Genomic DNA, 9,006 nt, shown 5'->3' with positions numbered 1-9,006 from the left:
TTTTCCTTCAATGTTCTCACCCGGTGATTCTTCATGAAGATACTAACGAAACTTCGAGTTTATCATTCTTCGTTCTCTTTTCTTCTCCAGTGGATTCAATTCAAGCTTTCGTTGTTGACCATAACCTTTTCCCTGATTCAAATGCTTTCCCATGCCGGTGCACCACTGAATCATGCACCTCTCGCTATTGATTTGTTCCGGAGTGCTGAAGAAGTCTCAGAAGATTCAAGTTTCCATTCTCAATTCACTCAAGTTCTTTTGAGGATGTTATCTCATTCAAGCCATTTAATTCAACCGGTTAAATCCTCCCCCCTGTCAAGCAATCGTTCAACGGTGTATCTTTTGAGTGGGCCCTAACCCACAGGTCTTTTCCAATGATCTTACCCGATTCTTCTGATTTCCCAAAGCTATTCCCGAATTCATTTCAAAGTTTGACGTAAGTATAAGTTTTCATAAGTCAAATGTATTTCTCCAAGATCTTTCGAATTATTTTTCATTGTTCTCTTAACCTATTTGTTTTTCATTCTGGAGTATCTCAACAATTCATGGTCGTGTTTCTCGTCGTCATTCTCAGGATTTGAAGACCGAAGAAGAGTTCCTCTTAAATCCTTGCCCGTTCTCTTAAAGATTCGTAGTTCAAGCTTGATGCCATCCTCTCATAATTGTTTTCGATTCTGAGTATTCTTTTCACCCATCCGGAGCAATTCAGGAGTCTTTTCAATTTGTTTCTCCGGAGCCCATCATCTCAGAATTATTCATTCTAGCTTTCAGCTCTCGTTCTCCGAATCTTAGCGGGGCATCATTCAAATATCCTCTAATCAGTTCATGATCTGTCTGTTCTCATGTATCTAAATCCCCTCAAGTATCTTCATTCGTTTTCCAAATTCTTCTCGATGAATTGTACCTTTGCTACTTCCATTTTCAATTCTTATGGTGGTTCGTTCAAGATTTTTTCTTCCTTCGTTATCATATCAATCCATTCATTCTTTCCAAATCCCACCGGTGGTTCCATCAATAACTTCTCAAGTTTACGCTATATCTCTCTTAATCCTTTCTACGAGAATAAGTAGTATGCCAAATCTGTTGCTTGTCATCAATTTAAATTGGTGAAGGATACGCATAACGTAATTCTTATTATTGTTTCATCCAAGTGATCTAGTTTCTTCTTTCCATAGTTGTTCATCATGTCACATTCCTTGGTTCAAGATGCTTCATCTTTTCTTTTCCGGAGTTTCAAGTTTTCCGCTTTATCTCGTTGCAAAGCTCCATCTAAATCATCGCAAGGCTTCACCTTGTGTTCTCAATTTCTATTTCTTTTGGTCATTCTTTTATTACCGGAGTTCCTCATGGAGTCTCTACATGGTGGTTAGTCAAGGATTCCTTTCATTCTTCAATTGTTCTTCAATATTTCTCTCGAAGTTATGATCCGCCAAGATATACTCAAAATTTAACAAGGTGATCAACACATGTTTTGTTTTCAGGAGTTCAAACATTCTTTATCTTACATTCAAATGCAATTCTTTCTACCTTATCTTTTGAGGTGGTGTTATGTCATTCTTTACAATTTCCTTTCGTGTTGCATGATTCACAAGTTGTTAAGAATGAGATATTTTAAACCCATCATTTTTCTCTTCGTTCAGGAGATCCTTTGCAACCCATCAATCTCTTCATTGGAGTTATCTTGGATTATATTTCACCTAAAGCTTTCACTATGGAATGTTGCCATTGTGGTGCTTATTAATGATCCAAGTTATCTCTCTATCATCTTGGTGGAAGAAGTTTTTCTTCTCGTTGGTGTTATCAATGATATTATTTGTTTCTGTAGTGGCAGAATTTTGCCTCAATTTCGAGAAGTTTTCCATAAGCCCACTACAAGCTTATTCGTTTCGTTGTTGGTTTTTCCAACAACTCCGTTTTAACCTTCTTGGAAGGGTGCTTTCCTAGTTCGCTGGTGGTAGAAACTGACTTTTTCTTCTCCATTCTGTGATTCCAATGATATATCTTCTATTCTTCCTTCCAGAGGCATTGTGATGTTGCTCTCTTCACTCATCACCAAGGTTTGTGAGGACCGTGTTCTTTTCGTACTTATCAATTTAACCGGAGTGTCGTGTCCACCATTCGAGTTCTCTCATCTTATCAAGTTTTGCCTCCCTTATGAACCGGAGTGTTGTCTGAGATCTTTCTTACCCCTTGTGCCATTCTTTCAATTGTTTCAGAGGCAGTGTGTTGCTGATTTCATCAACTATCCTCTCATCTTGTCAAGTTCATGTTCAATTCCTTCCATTTACAATCGGAGTGCTGTCCAAATTATATTATTCTTTTCCCTTCTCTATCTTGTTTTAACCAGAGTGTTGTGTCTATAATTCCTCATCTAACCGGAGTCTCATCTAAGTGCTTTCATTTGGCCAAGTTCATATTCTATGCCTTCCATTTCCAGCCGGAGTGTTGTCATAATTGATCTTTATCGTTCCTTGTACATCTCGTTTCAACCGGAGTGCTTGCATGTACTTCTTGTCCATTGTTCTCGTCATTCATAGCTTTGCAAACTCCAAGGTTCACATGGCGTTCCTTGTTTCTCTTTTCTACCGGTGTGCATTCATATTATTTTTGGTCCGTTAAGCTCTTGTTTCATGTCCTTCAACCTACAAGGTTCTCACAATGTTCCTTGTCCCTCTTTTATAATGGCATGTTTTCAACTTCTTGCATCTTTGTTGGATTCCTCATTCAATTTGTTTAACCTCTCAAGGTTCATTGGTTTCACTCTTTTGTGTAAGAAGCAACTTTGTTTTACCTCTTGCTCTTCCGCTTCTCTCTGGTGCCATCCTTAGATCTCGGGAGGAGATCTCTTGTAAGTGGAGGAGTGTTGTGATGCCCCGAGACCGACGTTCCAGATGCCTTCCCAGTTGCCTTCCATGTTTTGTGTGTCAGTCGTGTTATTTATTTATTTGTCGCATTCATCATGTCATCATGTGCATTGCACCCTCATGTTTTTAAAACTTGCATCCATCCCGGTCCCTCCGTTCCTTCCGTTGTCCGTTCTGAGCCCAGACACACTCGCATGCGCCTGCGACACCTCCGAAATATTATTTTATAAGTGGTGGGAAAATGTTCTCGAAATGGGGTGAAAGTTGGCGTGCGGTCTTGTTATAGTGTAGATAGACCGCCTACCAAATTTCATCGCATTCGCTGTTCGTTTGGCAGCCCAACGGATAACTATAGCGGCACCGTTAACGGTCTAACGTCGGACGTTTTGGATCTCAGGAAACCTTGCGGGGCTGCATTTCTGTCTCTCCCTTCTCAGCCTGAGACCACTCCTACACAGCCCACAAACCCCACCTAGTTCCCCCTCTTTTCGGAGCCGCACGATCATGATCGGAGGCTCCGGAACACTCCAGAAACCCCTCCAAACCCTAATCCTAGCCTCCTTTCCTATTAAACCCCTCCCCTTCCTTTTTTGGCAGCCTCCTAACCCCCTCCTTGTTTTCCGCGCCACCCCAATCATCAGCGCCTTCGCTATCCTCCGTTACGGCACCGGCCACTATGTCCCCGCCATTTGTTGTGCTCCGATTCGCAGCGCCGTCGCTAGCCACCGCGCGGAGCCAACCCCTACGCGCCACATCACCTCCCCGCCGCCTAGTCAGCGCTGCCTCCACCGTGCGCCCGCGAGGGCCCGGGACAGGCTTGCCCGAGCCCATCAGGACCCGAGGCAAAGCCTGCGCGTTCCTGCCGACCGTTCACCAACGAGCTCCTCCTGCTGCACCTCGACCCCGTCGCCGACGGGCATCGCCGCCACATCCGTTGTCGCCCTTCAGGTCCTCACGGCCGCCAAGCTCCGCCCAGCGCCTCGCCCCTATCATCCAAGTCACCGACCCGCAGCTAACCATGGATCCACGCCGCCACTGCCATTGATCTCCGGCAAGCCTCCGCTGCTCGGATCCCGTCGCGCACATCACCACCGTAGGGCCCTCCAGCTAGATCTGGTCGGGAGATGACGGGATCTGTCTTTCCCCGCTGTCTGCGGCCTCCTCCGCGTCGCCCCGCCGCCTCCTTCACGCTGCCGAGCGCTGCTCTGCTGTCCCGCTCGTCAGGCGACCACCTCCCCTGTTCCTACTTGCGTTGGCTGCGGGCATCGCCCCGGCCCAGCCGCGCCCTTCGGCCACCCCAGTACACCACCAAGCCGGCCCAGCAACCGGCCTGCCTCTGCTCCACCGACCTAGGCCATGGCCCATGGGTGATCAGCCCCCCTGCAGTCTCCTGTGCACTTTGGCCCAACAGTTACGGCCCGTGGTATATTTTTTCCCTGCACATCGATTTGTCTATTTTTCTAGACACTGCCAGTTTTGCAGAAAAGCCCCTCATGTTCATGTATTTAATATCTCCCAAACCGTGCATCATACTAAAATGATTTATATATGTATAATGCTTACAATTTTGTCTAGTTTCATAATATCCCACTTTCATTCATGTTTAAAATGTTAAACTTGTTATTTGCATTAATTTGCATAATGCCATGCTAAAATGGTTTAATTCATAACTAAATAACCGTAGCTCCAATTTTAATAAATTATATATGTAACTTGCTTAGAAAAATGCATAGTTTAACATGGTGGCATTACTTAGCATGTTTAATAATTCTAAAATTGTGTTTAGTGCAGAAAAGTACCAAATCATAATATGCATATGGGGATTTTTTCGAATTTTTGTTTGTTGTTTCCGGCCTCATTTAAACTTGCCTAAATAGTTAGCTTACTTATGCTTCATCTCTTGCCATCTTTAACAAACATTTAATATTGTTGGGTACATAACCGAGAGAGAACTAAATAAGTCATGTGGTGTTTCGTCAATATGCAACTTGTTGCATATGGAGCTCCACTTAATTTGTAGCATTGTTTGTTGCACTTTGCCATGCATGCCTCTTTAAACCGGACATGCATCATGCATGATTGTGCATCATGCCATATTTATGCTTGTCGGTTTACCATGTTGTTTGCTCCTTTCCGGTGTTGCTTCTTCTTGTTAGTTCCGGTAAGGTCGCATTTGTGAGGATCCGTTCGACTACGTTTGTTTGTCTTCTTCGTGGACTCATTCTTCTTCCTTTCGGGATCTCAGGCAAGATGACCATACCCTCAATATCACTTCTATCTTCGCTTGCTAGTTGTTCTCTCTATCGCTATGTCACACTACCTACCACCTGTTTATCATGCCTCCCATATTGCCATGTCAAGCCTCTAACCCACCTTCCTAGCAAACCGTTGTTTGGCTATGTTACCGCTTTTGCTCAGCCCCTCTTATAGCGTTGCTAGTTGCACGTGCCTTGTAGGTTGTTCAATGTTGGAACATGGATATGTTGGGATATCATATTATGTCTTATTTAATTAATGCTTCCATACACTTGGTAAAGGGTGGAAGGCTCGGCCTTATGCCTGGTGTTTTGTTCTACTCTTGCCGTCCTAGTTTCCATCATACCGGTGTTATGTTCCTTGATTTTGCGTCCCTAACACGATGAGGGGTATGGGACCCTCTTGATAGTTCGCTAATAAAACTCCTCCGACAAGGCCCAACATTGGTTTTACATTTGCCTAACAACCTATAACTTTCCCTTGGGGTTGCAAAACCAAGAGTCATCTTTATTTTAACCCCCCCGGGTCGGTGCTCCTCCGAGTGTTGGTCCGAAACCGGCAGCCTGTGGGGCCACCTCGGGGAAACTTGAGGGCTGGTTTTACTCATAGCTTGACCTATCCAGTGTGCCCTAAGAACGAGATATGTGCAGCTCCTATTGAGATTTGTCGGCATAGTCGGGCGGTCTTGCTGGTTTAGTTTTACCATTGTCGAAATGTCTTGTGCACCGGGATTCCAAGTCTGATCGGGTGTCCTGCGATGGAGGATTGTCTCCGCGGATCGTGAGCTTGTGATGGGCTAAGTTGGGACACCACTACAGGGTTTAAACTTTCGAGAGCCGTGCCTGTGGTTATGTGGCAGATGAGAATTTGTTAATATATGGTTGTAGAACTTGACACCTGACTTAATTACAATGAATCAACCGTGTGTGTAGCTGTGATGGTCTCTTTGCGGCGGAGTCCGAGAATTGAACACTGTTTTAGTTATGTTTGAATGTAAGTAGTTTCAGGATCACTTCTTGATCACTTCTAGCTTCACAACCATCGTGTAGCTTCTCATCTTACTCTTATTTGTGTATGGTAGCCACCATATTTGCTTATCGCTTGCTGCAACTCCACCTCACTACCTTATCCTACCCATAAGCTTAAATAGTCTTGATCTCGCGGGTCTGAGATTGCTGAGTCCTCGTGACTCACATATACTACCAAACAGTTGCAGGTGCCAATGATACTAGTGAGGTGATGCTACCAAACTCAAGTGGGAGTTCGACGTCGACCTTGGTCGTTACAATGTTTTCATTTCCTGATGATCAGTAGTCGAGCCCAATTGGGACGGTCGGGGATCTAGCATTTGGGGTTATCTTCTTTTATTTTGGTTCCATAGTCGGACCTTGATTGTACTCTGGATGATGTATGTTTAACTTGTTATTTGTGTGAAGTGGCGATTGTAAGCCAACTCTTTATCCCTTTCTTATTCAGTACATGGGATTGTGTGAAGATTATCCCTCTTGCGACAAAACCACCATGCGGTTATGCCTTTAAGTCGTTCCTCGACACGTGGGAGATATAGCCGCATTGTCGGTGTTACATTGATGTTATCAAGATCCCTTTGCCGTTTAATGGAATTCTCGACTGCCCTGCACTGTCTAAGTTTATGGCAGCATTTCATTATGCATATAACATGTTGAAGATGTCAGGGCCAATGGGTGTCATTTCCACTAACTCTGATAAGAAAGATGCGGTAATATGCATCGACAAGCTTTATAGAGATGCGCTGGCAGCAGTTCCCGCCAAGAAAAAGAAGAGCCAAAAGCCCGGCAAGACGTCCAGCGAGAATTCCAGGAAGCGCATCTCCTCGGAGTGTTGTGCACCCATCCAAGACTTGCTAGAGAGCTATACTGGCAAGAAGTCCAAAGCTACTCCACCTGCGACGAGGAAGGTGCTAGCAAAGCAGGACGGCACTGGTGGTACTTTCACCATTAGTGCCACTCTTGACAGTAAATAGGAAAGCGTGGTCATTGCCTTCCTACGTCCAAATGTCCATGTGTTTGCATGGAAACCATCTAACATCCCCGGCGTTCCCAGGAAGGTAATTGCAGACCACCTTGCTGTTTGTCCCCATGCTAGGCCCGTCAAGCAGAAGGTCAGAAAGCAAGCTTTGGAACGGCAATTGTTCCTCGCAGAAGAAATCAAGAAACTTTAAGCAACATGTTTGGTTAGAGGAGTTCCACATCCAACTTGGTTAGTAAATCTAGTTGTCATGCGCAAGGCAAATGGAAGGGGAGACTTTGTATTGACTACACTAATCTCAATAAAGCATGCCCAAAGGATCATTTCCCCTTGTCGTGTATTCATCAAATTGTAGACTCCACTACTGGGTGTGAGTTCCTCTCATTCCTTGATGCCTATTTTGGATACCATCGGATATTCATGGCCAAGGAAGATGGGAGAAAACTACGTCCACTACTCCATGTGGTAGGTACTGCTTCGTACGTATGCCTTTTGGACTAAAGAGCATTGGTTCAACGTTCGCAAGAGCAGTCCAGATTGGTTTTGAGACACTATTTCGCATGAATATAGAGCCTTATATGGATGATATAGTTGATGATAACAAGGAAAATAAAGCCTCATTCAAGATGTGGAAGAAACATTTGCAAACCTACGCAAAATCAACATGAAGCTCAACTGATAGGGGCGAGGGGCTCGATCTTTCGATGAGGTGATAACTATTGATTTGGTGGAGACGATTTTGACGATCCGACTACAAACATGCATGATGTTGTGCCTTAGCAATCGCTAAACCAACTCTGAGAGGTTATTGACCATGCCGGAGCATGATCAACCTGACCACGAAGGTCTATTCCTGCAAGCAATCGAAGAACAAGCAAGAATATGATAAAGCAATCTAAATATTGCGAATATATATGAAGTGTTGATAAAAGTGGGGTTCTAAAAGTGGCCTTAGTCTGGTCGTTGCACACAAACAAAGTACACGACATTGTAGCAATGGCTAACTTTTAACTAAATAAAACCCAAGGAAAAGGCTACTAGATTGATCTACTTATATAGGAGCAAGGGGTGGCAGCCAAGGAGCTAGGAGGATGCCCCAAGTCATGCTAAAACAAACCCTAGTTCATACAAGGCGCATGGGCCCAAGTGGACATGATGCAACACCTTTGGACTTGTAGTTTGACTGGGATTCTGCTACAACGTCAAATTGTTTCATCAATATCGCAATGCTCCAGACAAATCTGAAAGAGAATCAAATAGGGTTGGAAAGAGCACGGAATTTACTTTCCAACAAAAAAGAATCACTCAATTCGGAGTCCGGATGAAAGATATATTGGTGTTTTGAGTGAGTGTAACACCCCGGATATAACTTTCCATATTCGTAACTCTGACTCTTGCCTTTTCCGGAGATGCGATATGAGATTCCCTTCGTGGTTGGGTTTTTTGTCTTCGTTTTGCATCTTTTTCATGTCATTCATTTCATATCATGTCATCATGTGCATCTCATTTGCATACGTGTTCGTCTCATGCATCCGAGCATTTTCCCCGTTGTCCGTTTTGCAATCCGACACTCCCTCTTGCACCGGCGCACCCCTCTTGCCTCTTTTCGTGAGCAGGTGTTAAACATTCTCGGAATGGACCAAGATTTGCCAAGTGGCCTTGGTACACCACCGGTAGATAGCCTGTCAAATTTCGTGCCATTTTGATTCCGTTTGATGCTCCAACGGCTAACCGGGGAACCGTAAAGGCCTCGTGTGTGTTGCAGCCCAACACCCCTCCAAAACGGCCCAATAACCCATCTAAACCACTCCCATGTCATCCGACGTTGGATCATGATCGTGTGGGCGAAAACTACACTCCATTTGGACACTCCTACCTC

This window comes from Triticum dicoccoides, chromosome 6A, assembly GCF_002162155.2.
Source record: "Triticum dicoccoides isolate Atlit2015 ecotype Zavitan chromosome 6A, WEW_v2.0, whole genome shotgun sequence".
Lineage (NCBI taxonomy): Eukaryota > Viridiplantae > Streptophyta > Magnoliopsida > Poales > Poaceae > Triticum > Triticum dicoccoides.
Note: the sequence above shows the minus strand (reverse complement) of the source record.